At 39.3% G+C, this 14,491-nt stretch overlaps 1 protein-coding gene across 7 annotated transcripts in view; it reads right to left on the bottom strand.

Annotated features, from left to right (window-relative positions):
* The window catches only part of LOC140914094 (contactin-4), a 659,738-nt gene that overhangs the window by 585,408 nt on the left and 59,839 nt on the right, over positions 1-14,491 (bottom strand). For 6 of the 7 annotated variants that reach the window (XM_073351153.1, XM_073351159.1, XM_073351157.1 and 3 more), the window contains exon 2: positions 2,310-2,350. The gene's annotated coding sequence lies outside the window, so the exon portion shown is untranslated. Of the gene's footprint in view, positions 1-2,305; positions 2,351-14,491 lie in introns of all 7 variants that reach the window. The other variant, XM_073351151.1, reaches the window with a different exon arrangement.

Below are 14,491 nucleotides of genomic sequence, written 5' to 3'. Positions count from 1 at the left end.
GTCTGTGACAATTACTAATAGTCAACTGCCACAATTGCTCCTTCACCCCAGAATTATCACTTTGCCAATAAATACTGAGGGGAAAAAATAGTCTCAGATCTTTTCAATAACTGATTGCTATGTATGCTATATAACTGAATATGCATCCGTTACAGTTTCCTACCCTAGAGCTATTGTCCTGCATTTCCAAGCAGGAAATGATGGCACTGAAGCTCATGTACAACAGTACAGTATGTTTGCTGGTAATATTTCTAATTAAATTACATTGACAACTTAGTTGTTGAATACAAAGCATTGCAGCTAAAAGCTTTCGAAGATTAATGTTTGCAGGCAGATGTTCCATGGACCTCAACAAGTAATAAAGGAACAGATTCCACATTATTTTAATTGTATGTTTATAAATATTTGCCTACAAATCTTTACTTATTGGGCCCTTTTTGGAAAATGAAAACCTGATACTGAACATCTTGCTTACGTACTGAACCACAGAAAGACACACTTCTATCACAAACCAGCTATAACGTCACATTAAGGGAATACATCAAGCGTGTGTACATATAAGTGTTAGACTACAAATATTCAGCAGTTGCCAAATGATCTTGGAGACTAAATGTTTGTTTTTAAACTACATTACTAGGCACATATATTAAATTTGGGAAAAAAATATGTTGGTTAAGGACATATTTAATACAAATGGAACACATTTTATATGCAAATTGAAACCAACAGCATTCGTGTAAAAATATCTAGTTTAGCACTGCTAAACAGAAGATAAGTAAATAGGGCAGTTGTTTTATTGATGTTTGTGGGTCATTAGTAGCACAGCTATTACTGTTCCAGAACTTTTCTTTGTATCAAATTGATGTTTTGAAAATTCAGAGTGCAAAACACAGACCTAGCAAAGTTAGGATATCTTTTTCATAAAACAAATCTTGATCCTACTGTTCGTATTCAGGCAAAATTTATTAGTTCCTTCAGATTAATTTCCTTTATCTCTTTCTTTTGGACAATTAGAAACTGACGTGTCACAGGAGAAAAATTTATCAAACAATATTTAAAAAGAAAAAAGAAAAAAATAACTTTGCAAGCTTAAGAAAGAGGATCCAATTTCCAACAGGACCACATTGTTTACACACAGTCACTTGAATTCTCTTTTGATTCAAATAAATACACAAAATTCTTCAATTGGCATTCTACACAACATGCAAGCTGCCCAGGAGAAACATTTTAAATTATTCAAATCTAGAAAAGGAGAACAACTGAGAAAATAAATATTTTAATGATGTACTGTCTGCAACTACCCAGTAGAGATGGAGTAATCAAATCTCAGATTAGAAGAATGCCACAAGCAAATTCATACCCATCTCCCAAAATATGACTCAAAGAACAACTTTTGAAGAGGCTTATATAGATCCAACAAAATTACTGAATACAATACTTACTACCATGAGTACTCCTAGTACGTAGCTATTTAATAGTGGAAATTGACTACCTCAATATTAGAAAAGGTGAAAAATAGATTATAGAATAGGATACAGTATCTGACCCAAAATGAGCTCATTTCTGCCAATCTTGATTTGAATGGGAGCAGACTTGGGCCCCTAACTTCTTTCACAATGATATTTAGATTTAAATCCTTACCCTGCACCACTGAAATCAATGGGTGGTCTGGCGTGCCAGATCTAACTCAAAACACAGAGGCCAAAATCTCATCTCAAACTAGTAAATTTTCAAACCTAGGTGATGTCATTTTGCAGAGCACCCAGCATTTTACACTCACATGACCTATTTAAAAGTAAGTTGATTAAAATAAACACACTCTTAATTTACGGTTCTCAATGAGTTACTAACCATCAGGTTTAGAAATGTTATGATAGAACCACAGGAAGGGACATAAAATATAACCTGAACATAAAACACAATTTCTGTGAGAAGGCCATTCTATCAGATATATACACGGAATCTCAAACGAGGTTACTTTTGGAAAAATGAGGGGGAAGGAGGCAATTAAGATGAAAATAGTTACATGAGTGCTCTATGTTTTGTCTAATCCTAATTTATGCAATATAAACTATAACTCAAAAATTATACCTATGTTACTGATCCTATGTCATTTAACTAGGTAAACAGTAAGCAAACTTCTCCACTCAGTTTTCAGAAGTTAAAGAGGGCCTTTGCTACCAATTAAATTATCATTCAATAAATGAATGTAGTTCGAAAGCTGAGAATCTATGGTGAAACGCAGGGTATAAGAGGAATTATAAGAGATAACACAACAGTAAATATTAAAATATAAATGCTCTACCTACTCCAGTGCATGGTATGTAGTCTTGATTCAATTCACCATAACCTGAAAAAAATAAATACATACAGAAAATAAGACAGTGATTTTTATCAGTAAACTGATTAATTGTGTGTGTTACATCATTTTTACCTGAGGGGAGGGATGGGTAGAGCTATTTGCAAGTACAAAACAGAATATAATCTACAGTTATTACAACAACATGAAACAGCAACCTACAGGTTAGCAATTCAAATTGTACCAGAAGATAAGACGACAAGTGGACAATTAAATGAACACACTTGTGCTGTGCTGCTAATGAAGGAGGATGAGACTATACCATACAGGACTTATTGCATACAGGTGCCCAAATGTCTCTCTATGCAGCTGAGACAAAGTATTACAAGGGCCAGATCCCTATGTCCTTAATTTTTACTCAGGGCTAAACTTTTCGTTGTCAATAGTAATTTGCCTTGAGTCAGGACTGAGTACAGACTTCAGGATTTGGTACCAAATAGCTTTTCTGTTTTTAGAGAAAATACCATATAAAACTGAAATGCTGGAAAATAAGTTTACAAAGGTATGATGGGCAGCAAAGTTACCCAATCTGCAAAAAGTGTTCTGTGAAAGTGTACATGTAAGTTGTCATACGCACCAAATAAATATATACAGTGATGACAATAGTCAAGCATAAACAATTGAATGCAGTCATCCCCTTCCCTATTCCAAAAACTAACCTCTCTCTTCCTGCATTTCTCCTAATACATCTATGTTCTTGGATTATGAAAGTTAAAATTAAAAAAAAAAAAAAAAAGAACAATTTGAAAACCGAAGGGTTAATTGAACAAAGTAACGAAGGGAGTTAAAAAGTAGGTTAGGCCAAGTACTCCACTGGATTTTTCCACCCTGTGATTCACAGTTCCCTTCCACTTGAGTTAATTCTCTCTTGAACAGCTCTCGGCAGTGGCATATGACTCTCAGACCTACCACTCACTGCACTCAGTAGCTTACATTCACGTTCAAGAATTCTACTTGTTTGAACTTAAGCTTTGGACTTAACTGTCGACTGAACACACTCTTATAGCCTGCCAAGTCCTCCCAGTAAAACCCAGCTTCCTTCGCTGCACGAACGTTCTCAGTCTGCCAAAACTGGCAGACTTCCACTGCTTGCATGGATAGAACTTACAGTTCCTCAAGATCACAGGTCATAGCTTATAGCTCACCCAAATGGGTAGGCCCAACACCCTAAAGTTTGGTTGTCAGATCACTACCTTGCAGCCCATGCGGGTCCCAGGAAGTTCTAACTCTGCAGGTAGCCAGTTAACCCAAATGACCATCTGCTCAAATTTTGGTTTAGGGTAAATGTGATGGAGTGCCCACCCCACACAAGGCCAGGAGGGGTTAAAGTGGCTAGGCAGGCCAATTAACTGCCCAGGTTGCACCTGAAGAAGGAGACAGGGAAAAGGGCAAGAACTGGAAATGGGCAGGAACAGGAGGGGCTTGTATAAAGTGTATGAGCTGCAGGCAGCAGGGAGCTTTATGAAATATCTATACTCACTCCCTGGGGAGAGGGAGTTTGAGCTGGCAAACCCAGGAAGAGGGGGAAGCCAGATAGGTAGGAAGAAGCCCAGGGAAACAACAGTAAGGAGTAGGATTGTATAGACCTTGGCTGCTTGTTATAGGGGCCTCGGGATGGAACCCAGTGTAGAGGGCGGGGCTGCGTAATCCGACCAGCCATTGGAAAGTGTCACAGAACTTTGGAGACACTAGCCAGACAGCTGGTATGGAAGGATTTTGAATTCCCCAGAAGGGGCGAACTTTAGTGACCTGGCCGGAGGGCCAAGCCACAAACAGGAACGTGAGCAGGGTGAAAGAGATGGGTAGAGACACCACCAGAGGAGGGCAGTGCCTGGCAAGAGCTAATCCCCAGAATCACCTGGAGGAGGCACCACATGCGGTGAGTTTGAACATTTGAAAATATGGAAGCCATTTTGAAAAGTAGAAAGTAGAAGATGCAGAAACAATTTCAATATAAGGATTTAGAATATGTTTCTAATATACTTAGTATAGCACCCAGCCCTGGGACATGCAAATATCAGTTGCTTAATAAAAGTCAGCTTTTGTATAACTTCAGTGCCTGCTTCTAAAAAAAAAGTGTTGAAAACAGTGTTGCAGAGCAACGCTGCACCTACTGACAGTCATGCCACCAACAGCAAGTTTCACACAATTAATGGAACAGAACAGCAGACCTCAACTACAGAACAATGGGCTCCCACAGGGATCCATGTTTTCAGCATTGCTTTTTAATATTTATATCAGTGACACATCATTGACCCAGTTATGGAAATTTGGATACATGGAAGATTCAAGTGAGCATTTTCACCCAAGTGGAAGACATCTTCACAGAAGACCTACAAAAAACTGGAGTACTATTGGTCATGGCAGCTCTGATCTGAACCCTAAACTCCCCCCAGCCCCACCCCCCGGTGTCTCAATTTTCTACCAGAGCAACCAACATGCAAAGAGGTGCCTGAATGTCATCTTCCTCAACATTACACTGAGGCACAAGGACTTCCTAAAATAGCTGAGTGATTCTGGATCATAGCCTCACATACTGACAGCATCTGATGAGGACAACTGCCAAGATAAAGGAACAATGTAATCCACAAACTAGCCAGGATCAGTTGGGAAGCAGAGCTCACACCTTGTGGACAGCCACTTTTGGCCTTCATCTTCTCAACAGCTGAATACTGCATGCCAGGATGGACAGGTAGCAAACATATGAAATTTGTCGATGTGCAACTGAACACTGCTATGAGAATTGTCAGACTGCTGAAGTCACAGTCTGGTTTCCTGTCCTCATGCATATCTTACCACCATCCCTCCAAAGAGAAGCAGCAATAATATGAGAACACATCTCTGTGATAATGAACTCAGTCTTGCCCATTTATGAAGACCTCAAAGAAACCCTGAGATGCCACCTTAAGTCCAGGAACCTACTTCTGGTTAACAGCTAACTCTCATTGCTTTGGGACTGTCACCAAAAGACAAGTGTCAGAAGCTGTGAGAAAACAGTGATGTCAAGAATCAAGACTTGATTACAGATCCTACAGTCTACCACCTGGTTTCACCATGCCACATACAATATGGATCACAGCAACCTGCATTTGAACCTCACATGGGTGCTGCAATTACTTACTACACAAATGAAGAACAGGGTAGTATGCACATGTGGAGAAGACATCCAAACCATGGAACATCTAGTGAACTGCTGCCTTCTCCAGAGAAATAGCCTTGATTCATTCTGTTTCATTAAAAGCCACAGAGTGGATTGCAAACTTGGATGTTAACCTTTAATGTTGCTTATCAAATTGTCATATGAAAAAGAATGTTTACGCAACATTTGGGTGGGTATTTCTTTAGAAATAAGTGCAGACCCCTTTTTACTGTCAACTCTGACTCTTCAAGATAGCCGAAAACTAAGAGTCATTGGCCAAATTCAGCCCTAGTATAAGTCCATTGATATCAATGGAGTTGGAGCTACCGATATCACCACCTTCACATTATGCACTGTGCCACACTGAGTTTCAAACCAAGTCTGCTATTTTTGCTTTGACTATGGAAAATGTTGCTTGTTTATTTTGTAAAATGAAAGTTTGGTACATAGAGGCTGGTATGTATCATTCGTTGCATTACTTAATGTCATGACATAATACTGAAGGGGAAAGAAATAAGGAATTTTATATCTTTCAACAATATAGTGCCCAGAATGTGTGCCCATTCCTGCTTCTATTGAAGTCTCTGGTAGAACTCTTCCATTTAATTCATTGGAAAAAAGATCAAGCTCTAAATTCCTAGATTATTAAACAATTTTGCTGGCTGTAATTTCATGCGGGGGAATTATACATTGCTACTCTCTATTGAAATGTAATGGGCACATTTTACAAATATTTACCAAAGCACACGCATTTAGACTTTTTCTTGAGGACTGACAGTTTCTCAGCCAGTGTTTGAGTCAGCATAACTCCACTGAAGTCAATGGAGCTATGTAGCTATATAGCATCTTGGAATCTATCCTTGACATTGAGAAGAATTCATATAACTAAAGGTGAAAGAAATCATGTATATGGTACAATTTATTCACTGTGACTGTCATTTATTTAAAGAATCTGCAGTTAAAAATAAATTTCTTTTAGAATTCATGGCTTGAGTAGGATTCCAAATATTCCCATACCCAAGAGGGGGAAATTCTGATCTTGCTTACATTGTCTTAAATCTAGATCAGTGGTTCTCAACCAGTGGTACACATAGCCCTGGGGGCACACAGAGGTCTTTTAGGGGATACATCAACTCATCTAGATATTTGCCTAGTTTTACAACAGGCTACATAAAAAGCACTAGTGAAGTCAATACAAACTTAAATTCCACACAGACAATGACATGTTTATACTGCTCTATAAACTATACACTGCAATGTAAGTACAATATTTATATTACAATTGATTTTATAATTATATGCTAAAAATGGGAAATTAAGCATTTTTTCAGTAATAGTCTGTTGCGACATCCTAGTTCATTCAAAGTTAAGAAACCAAGGGAGACAAAAGCAGGAAAATTTGTTTCGCTCTTCTAATCTATGAACTAAAAACTAGGTGTGAGAGAATGAGCTCTACTAGTTCTAAAAACTTAAGGACATGGTTACCAGAAACAATCAATTCATTGCACTAACCACAAATAATACTTCCTTTCTCTGATAAATCAGTTTTAAATGCAAAACTTTAATAAACTTTTATCTTTATGTATCCAAGACATTTTAGGTAATTATTTAATACTAGTTCTAAAAATAAATGTTTTTGTGCATTTTAATTGGATCTGCATTTCCAACCAAATAGACACATCAGAAGTAAATAATTAATCTAGTAAACAAATACATCATTCAGCATTTTCTAACATAATAAAAATGTGAACATTAAGAATCTGAATAAATGTAACTTAAGTTATAAAACTGCTTAAATAAATGTAAATATAAATAAATATATCCTCCTGGTTTACAAAAGGAAGCACCAAATGTGTAAAGGCTATATTTAGTCACAAATCAATATGTTTTGATTGTTAGCCACCAGTCAGAATCAACCTTTCTTTAGGAAAATAACTAAAAAGTACAAATGAAAAAAACGTGATTTAAATCAGGAAGCAGTAAACACTGATTTTAATCATAATTAAAATTGCTTTGATTTAAATCAATCTACCCTAAGGGTTGAATAAAATGGCAAGTTATGGGAGTACTTTAGTGCATGGGCAAACTTATATTTAAGATTTTATCTAAAAATGATTTAAAATTAATCAAAAACTGCAAATCTCAAAGCCTTCTTCGGCTAGATTCTGCAAGATTTGTATATTTACCGACATACTAAATGACAGCTTGTATTTCAAGTAATGTCCTATAAGGGACAGCCAAGCCTGAATTTGGATGAGAATTTTCCTGCATAAAAACTGCCAGATTAAGCTCACAAATCAGTTCTGATGTTCTATCTTTTACACCTTTTGATTCCCAGACATTACATTTTTTCGTTTTGTAGTTATATTTTCTACTGTGCACTTGGTTTTGCTCTTGGTTTACTTAAGACTTCCTTTTGGTTTCACATAAATCAGTTTAGTCTAGAGTGATCTTAGTCCACTCCTCATTTCATGGTTTTGGGATACTTCTGAAACTGATCTGCAGTAGCAGCCTGAAACATTTCTTAGAAGGATTTCTCCTGGGATTCAGGCAATAACAGTGTCACTATTCTATGTTCATTGTTCAACACTTACACTAGAATCAAAGTATACAAGTGAGAATTAGCTTTCATTCCTTAGGATCCACATATAAACTGGTACTCCTTAAGAGAGTTTTGTGACCTCAGAATAACTTTTGAAAGGATATTCTTTATTTGCTTATCTCTATATGAAAAAAGAGGGCAAAATTATTGCATGGTACATGGTCTAAAGTTTCCATCGGCATGAATTTAGAATGAATGCATTACTCACTGGTGGTAAAGCCAAGGGCAACCCACACTCATGCCAATGGAAACTTTAAATTGTACAACTACATCACAGTCAGAAGAAAATTATTCCAGAGCATAGGAGTGTTTGTCAGAGCCAGATCCAATATGGCTATGTGAACGAGTTGCTATAACCAGAGGTGCAGATATTCATTATTGGAATTTGAAGTGTAGATTCTTGTGTATTCAAATAATCTTGGGTTCACAGGAATCTGCCAGCATTTCACCCTAAGGTACACAGATCGCCTAAAGAGACATTGATGTTGAAAGTCAATGTGAGCTGAAAGCCCAAGTTCCCTTTGTGTCTTTAAAAATCTCCCCTAAGCTTGTGCCCTTTAAAACACAAATAAGTTCCAAAATAACCACAAAATCTTTTGAAGTAGCTCTGAACAATGAGAGCTGAGGTCTTGCATTCATATGGGTCCTGATTTTTTCTAGTGTTCCTGCAACTAATTTTCCTTTATATGAACGCTTCATTAACGAGTACTTAAACTTAAAAAAATAAAAACACCCTCAAGGAACTTCTCATTTCACTCTAGATACACATTGTTGAGGAATATGTTTCACAAACTTTTTGTGGTGTATATGTTCAACTATTAACAGTTGAAATCCTCTTATTGTTTCATTAATTGGTGTCATGTTTATTTCGTTTCTGCCACAGATACACTTCTCCATAGCACAACCCTAGAGGGCAAAGATGAACGACTGCCTGACAAACAGATAACTCACTGGCCAGGTGCAACCATAAATTTACATTTAGCAGAGAGGAGAAGAGATGAATGACAAAACACTACATCAGATACAAAAGCTAATGGAATTAGAAAACATCACACAAACTTAACTCTGACCCTACGTTGCTTGCTGCCCAGGATAGAAAACTTTATCTGAATCGCCCTTTCCCCAAGCAGCCTAGCTAAGGTGGACTGGTTGAGTGACTGATCAACATGTTCCCTTCCCTCTCCGCAGATACTGAGTTGATGGTGTCGGAGATGGGTGCCCAGAACAATTGCCTTGATTGCCCACACCCTAAGACTGGCCCCACTTCTTCGTTCTCCTATAGCAGCAGTCTTTAACTACCTGATCTCATTACTTATTAGTTAATATGAGCAACGGGTGACAGAGGTGAAATGTGTCTCGGGGAGATTTCCATAGAAGATTGAGGCTCCTTCTTGGCCTCCCTCTAACACAGGATGCTGCTGCTGTGGATACAGGCATGTCATCCTCTATTACCCATCTTCCTCTCAAACCCGTCTGTTCTGGGCTTAGGGTCATTATCCTCCCTCACCATTCCAGGCCATATTGTTGCTTTAGACGTACAAGAAGGAGATGAAAAGCATATAGGTCCACTTGCTCCTTAGAAGGAGCTTGTTAAAGTGGGATGAGGTTCACTCCTGAGCATTGTGATTTTGCTCATTGCCAAGAAAAAAGCATTTGGCCATAACGCAGTCCATTTAATGAGATATTTTTCAAGGTGACAGATTTGAGCCCAGAATAATTTTTTAAGTTTCAAGGATATACTTGGAAATGAAAACATTTACATGAAGGAAAAATTATTAGATCGAAGTGTTATAATTCCTTAAATACCTATTCCCAGGAGCTGCTCTAGCTTTTGGCAAATTAAGTAATTGCCTAGTGAGGCAGATTCTGGCTAGCCAGGCAGCGGTGGTTGGGCTACCTAGACAGGCAGGTGAGGGAGTGGTGCTGCAAGTTGGTGCTGCAAGGCGCCTCTTCCCCGGGGCCACTTCCACCATAACCACCAAATCATCAAAAAGGCTCACTGTGCCCCCACAGAAATTCTGATGCAGTTCAGAATCTCAATAAAAGGGGGGCAGCACCCTGAAATTTTGCCTAGCGCAGCAGATTGTCTTGAGTGGTCTCTGTCCATTTCTGTAGCATTCATGCAAGGTTCATGCACTTGGCAACATTCAGGGCACACCCGGAGTGTTGTGTAGGAGCAGTGCACACATGGCTCCTCTCAAGGGCATGAACCTTGGAATCTCGCCCAGATGACATGAACTGTGGGAAGCCTCCCAGGACTGGGCTCAAGGCCCGAGAGCAAGGAATGCGGTAGATAGAAATTGGTAAATAAGAATATTATACAAAGCCAGTGTATTCCTTTTATCTGTTGGAGTATGTAATGCGCGGGGGGAGAGAGAGAAATAAAGGAGAGGGTGGAAAAGCTGACAGGCACGAGCAGCCTGTCGGCAGACCAGCCTGCTTGCTTGCTTAAAGCTTGTCCTGTCTTGTATTTGAACCGCAACACATTTCTCCTTTTTCCCGCTGTTCTCCTATTCTTTTTTTAAATCTTTTTCCTCATTCTCTTCCTGGATTTAACTGTTAATTTCATATTATTTATGAAACAATACACAGAGGTCAGAGGAAAACCTTAGAACCTACATGTTTTAATGTACCTGTGTTTGTATGTGTCTGTCTATAAACACAACAATAGACACTTTCAAGCATGTAAGTTCTCAGGCATTCCATTGACCTTTGTGTATTTTACACAGTTTTCTGTTCAGCTACCTGCATGTTTTATCTGCATCATAGCCACATTCCCTTTGCTCAAGGAACTCCCCCTCACAAACAAGCTGAGGCAATGAACGGACAAAAACTGCCACCACACACTGTCTTATTACATTTGCCATTGTAGCTAGGCCACAAAATACAAGGTGGAGCAAGAGAAGGGAACTAGTCATTCTTCCCGTCATGATGGCCTGTGTGTTACCAATAGATTATTAGCAGTGTGAAATAGTCAAAGCCGAAGAACTTTCAGCTTCAAAACAGAAGCATTGCTTCTATGGATGATTTCATGCAAAGCACTCCATTTACATGGAAACGGCAACTCGAAAACTGGGAAGAGGGGCAAGTTTATAGTGCTTTAATTTCATTGCAAATATTTCACCCTCTCTAACCCAAACAGTATAGTGCTCTGGTCTACCCTAGGGCGGGGGGGGGGGGCGGGAGGGGGTTGATCTAAGATACGCAACTTCAGCTACGAGAATAGCGTAGCTGAAATCGACATATCTTACATCGACTTAGTATCACTTACTTCGCATCCTCGCAGCGTGGGATTGACAGCCGCCGCTCCCCCATCGACTCTGCTTCTGACTCTTGCCCTAGTGGAGTTCTGGAGTCGACGGCAGAGCGATCGGGGATCAATTTATTGCGTCTACATTAGATGCGATAAATCGATCTCTGATAGATCGATCACTACCCGCCAGTCCGGTGGCTAGTGTAGACGTGGCCGTAGACACATGTTTGAGATGGTGATTAAAGTAATTGTACTTGTATCCTCACAATCCACATTGAACGCAGATTTCCACACTTGAAAACCTAATGCATTACCACTAACAACCAGCAACCCCCAAGCAATTTTGCTTTAGAATAAATATCAGTCATAGCTTCCAATCAGCTCGAACACTCACTTCATACCCAGGTGGCGAACACACTGGAATTAATAACTATGAAATTACCATGAAACAAACATAACACTCTCCTAGATGCCACTATATAATGCGCGAAACACATCCTGGAGTTCTTAAGCTGCTCAGAATTTTCTGTATGCCTTTCTCTCAAAATCACTGCAAGGAGCTGCAGAATGCAGATATAACATTGTTCCAAAAGCTAAAGGGAATGACAGTTCTTTAACGTGGCTCCCCAGTCACCAGCTGTAAATTTTGTTCTCTCAGTTGTCTCTTCCAAGAAACGAAAAAGATTCATTTTTAAGTGATTCTCATTTTATATAAAAAAGAGTAACACAGGCTCCAAAGGAACAATTACTTCAGGAGGAAAAATTAAACGGAAGACACCGCTTCATTTCACAGAACCCCTGCTTAATTGCACAAAAAATAAAATCTATTTTTCAGGTGAAGGCAGCTTTTTGGTGGCTAGTTACTGGGAGCTACTGATGACACCCTAAAGACCATTTGATGTTATCAGTTGGCAATAGAAATCTTTACGCTGCACTCTGCATCTGCTCAGTTCTGGTAGATTGCAATTTGTGTTTATATTGACATTATTCAGATTGCACTTTTTCAACAACAGGAAGCCATACCACAAAAGATGCACATTCACATCTCAGGCACTTGTGTGTCCCCAGTCACCATCCAATCCCCAGTCTTTACTGCATTTATCCTCATACCACCCCTGTGAGGTAGAGAACAGCTATTTCCCCCATTATACAGATGAGGAACTGAGGCATAGAGAAAGGAAGAGAATTACCTCAGTTCATATCAGAAGTGTGTGGTAGAGCAAGGAATTGAACCCAGGTCTTTGGCAGGCACCATATTCACTAGCTTATCCTTCTTTATCCCTCTTCTTTTGTGATTTCTCACTGTAAAGTACTTAGTTAGAGGTAATCGGCATCAGAAAATTTATATAATCTTTTTGCCCATTGTTATGCTGTGAATGCAGTAGGCTCTGGCCCAGGGAGAGAGACCAATTCTTTGGCCAACTTAAGAGTGGCAGTGACTGATTCCCTGACTGAGGGAGTTGCTCATACATGGATTGTGAGTGATGGGATGAGTAGAGAAAGTTTCTTACGGCTGTGGGAGGGGCTCAGACTACAGCCCCCCTGGCATTTCTGAAGTCTTGAATCCAGCAGTTCAGATTATCACATACAACATGCACTGTTAGGGATTATTCTAGTATGTGTACTGTCATGGCTACTTACATACTAGATTGTTAATGCTATTGTTACAGACGTTAAGTTATAAAAATCATTGCCCAGCAATTTGTTGTATCTTTACTATGCTGATGTCACTCGGCTATAGGGACTGAATTGTCAAGTGTGCTGGAATAGCCCTCTGTACCTATGGGTGGGATACAACTGATGCCGGGGCTGATTCAGTTTCTGGCATGTGAGAGGAATCTGATGAATCCCTAGATTGAACAGAGCAGGAATAACTAGCTTGAAGACACTCCTTCTAGCTCACCCCTTTCGACACAATTACTTTAAGTCCCCATTGTGTTGTTTAAGCAAATGGGCCAAAGCAAGGCCAAGAATTTGACCCTATACATCCTTCTCATAAAAGCTTTAACAACTGTAGTTTTCAGTTCCATGAAGGAAGCCTGGAACAGGTTGTGTTTGTTTGTTTCACTTTATTTATAAAAAACAAAACATAATAAAAATAAATAAGTTATGAGACAAATGCCAACAAGTTCACAAAGTGTATGCAACACTTAGGGGTAGACAGAGCCTTTGTTCTGTGCAGGGGTGGAATACAGCTCCACAGTCTCACGAGATGCACTAGATAGGAATTGCGACTCAGTGGGATTAAAACGTGGATCTCCCGCCTTCCAAGTGAGCGCCTTAACCAGTGAGTATTGGGCATAAAGGGGCTGCCAGTGCTACCTCCATCTCCTTTTGTGACTGGCATTTAAGTTCCCTTGTGAAATTCAAGAAATTGGTAGAACAATTTGGCAAATTTGTTTCAGTTGACTCTAAACTGCATTTTGGGAGGAATAAGGCATTCTTCCAAAAGATTTAATTCAGCTCTATTCGTTAGTGATTTTTTGCCTTCTAATCCACAGTATGCATCCACTGGCTTATATTTTTCTTTTCTTAGATTCAGGAGAGTTGATTTATGGCAGTAAGTGACTCATTTTTATAACCATTCGTTTGTCAATTATTTCCCTAATAAACGGCTAGATTGTGATATTTTTTACCCACCCTGAATAAAGTGAGTCATGTAGCCACACTGCCCCCAGAGCAGACCAAGGCATGAATTTTGATGTAGTCACTATTTGTTTTCTGGTTGCCTTCTTGCTCCAGGAGAAAGCCATCTGTTACTGTTACCGAGCAGTAGGAGATAACTTCCTCTTGGTGCTGCCTCAGCTGTGCTACTTGGACAGCTCCACTCAGCCCCTACCCTTACCTGGTTTCAGAGTAACAGCCGTGTTAGTCTGTATTCGCAAAAAGAAAAGGAGGACTTGTGGCACCTTAGAGACTAACCAATTTATTTGAGCATAAGCTTTCGTGAGCTACAGCTCACTTCATCGGATGCATACTGTGGAAAGTGTAGAAGATCTTTTTACATACACACAAAGCATGAAAAAATACCTCCTCCCACCCCACTGTCCTGCTGGTAATAGCTTATCTAAAGTGTGTAAGGAGAGTGATCACTTAGGTAAGCTATTACCAGCAGGAGAGTGGGGTGGGAGGAGGTAT

This window comes from Lepidochelys kempii, chromosome 7, assembly GCF_965140265.1.
Source record: "Lepidochelys kempii isolate rLepKem1 chromosome 7, rLepKem1.hap2, whole genome shotgun sequence".
NCBI lineage: Eukaryota > Metazoa > Chordata > Testudines > Cheloniidae > Lepidochelys > Lepidochelys kempii.
This window is presented reverse-complemented; position numbering and strand designations above follow the sequence as displayed.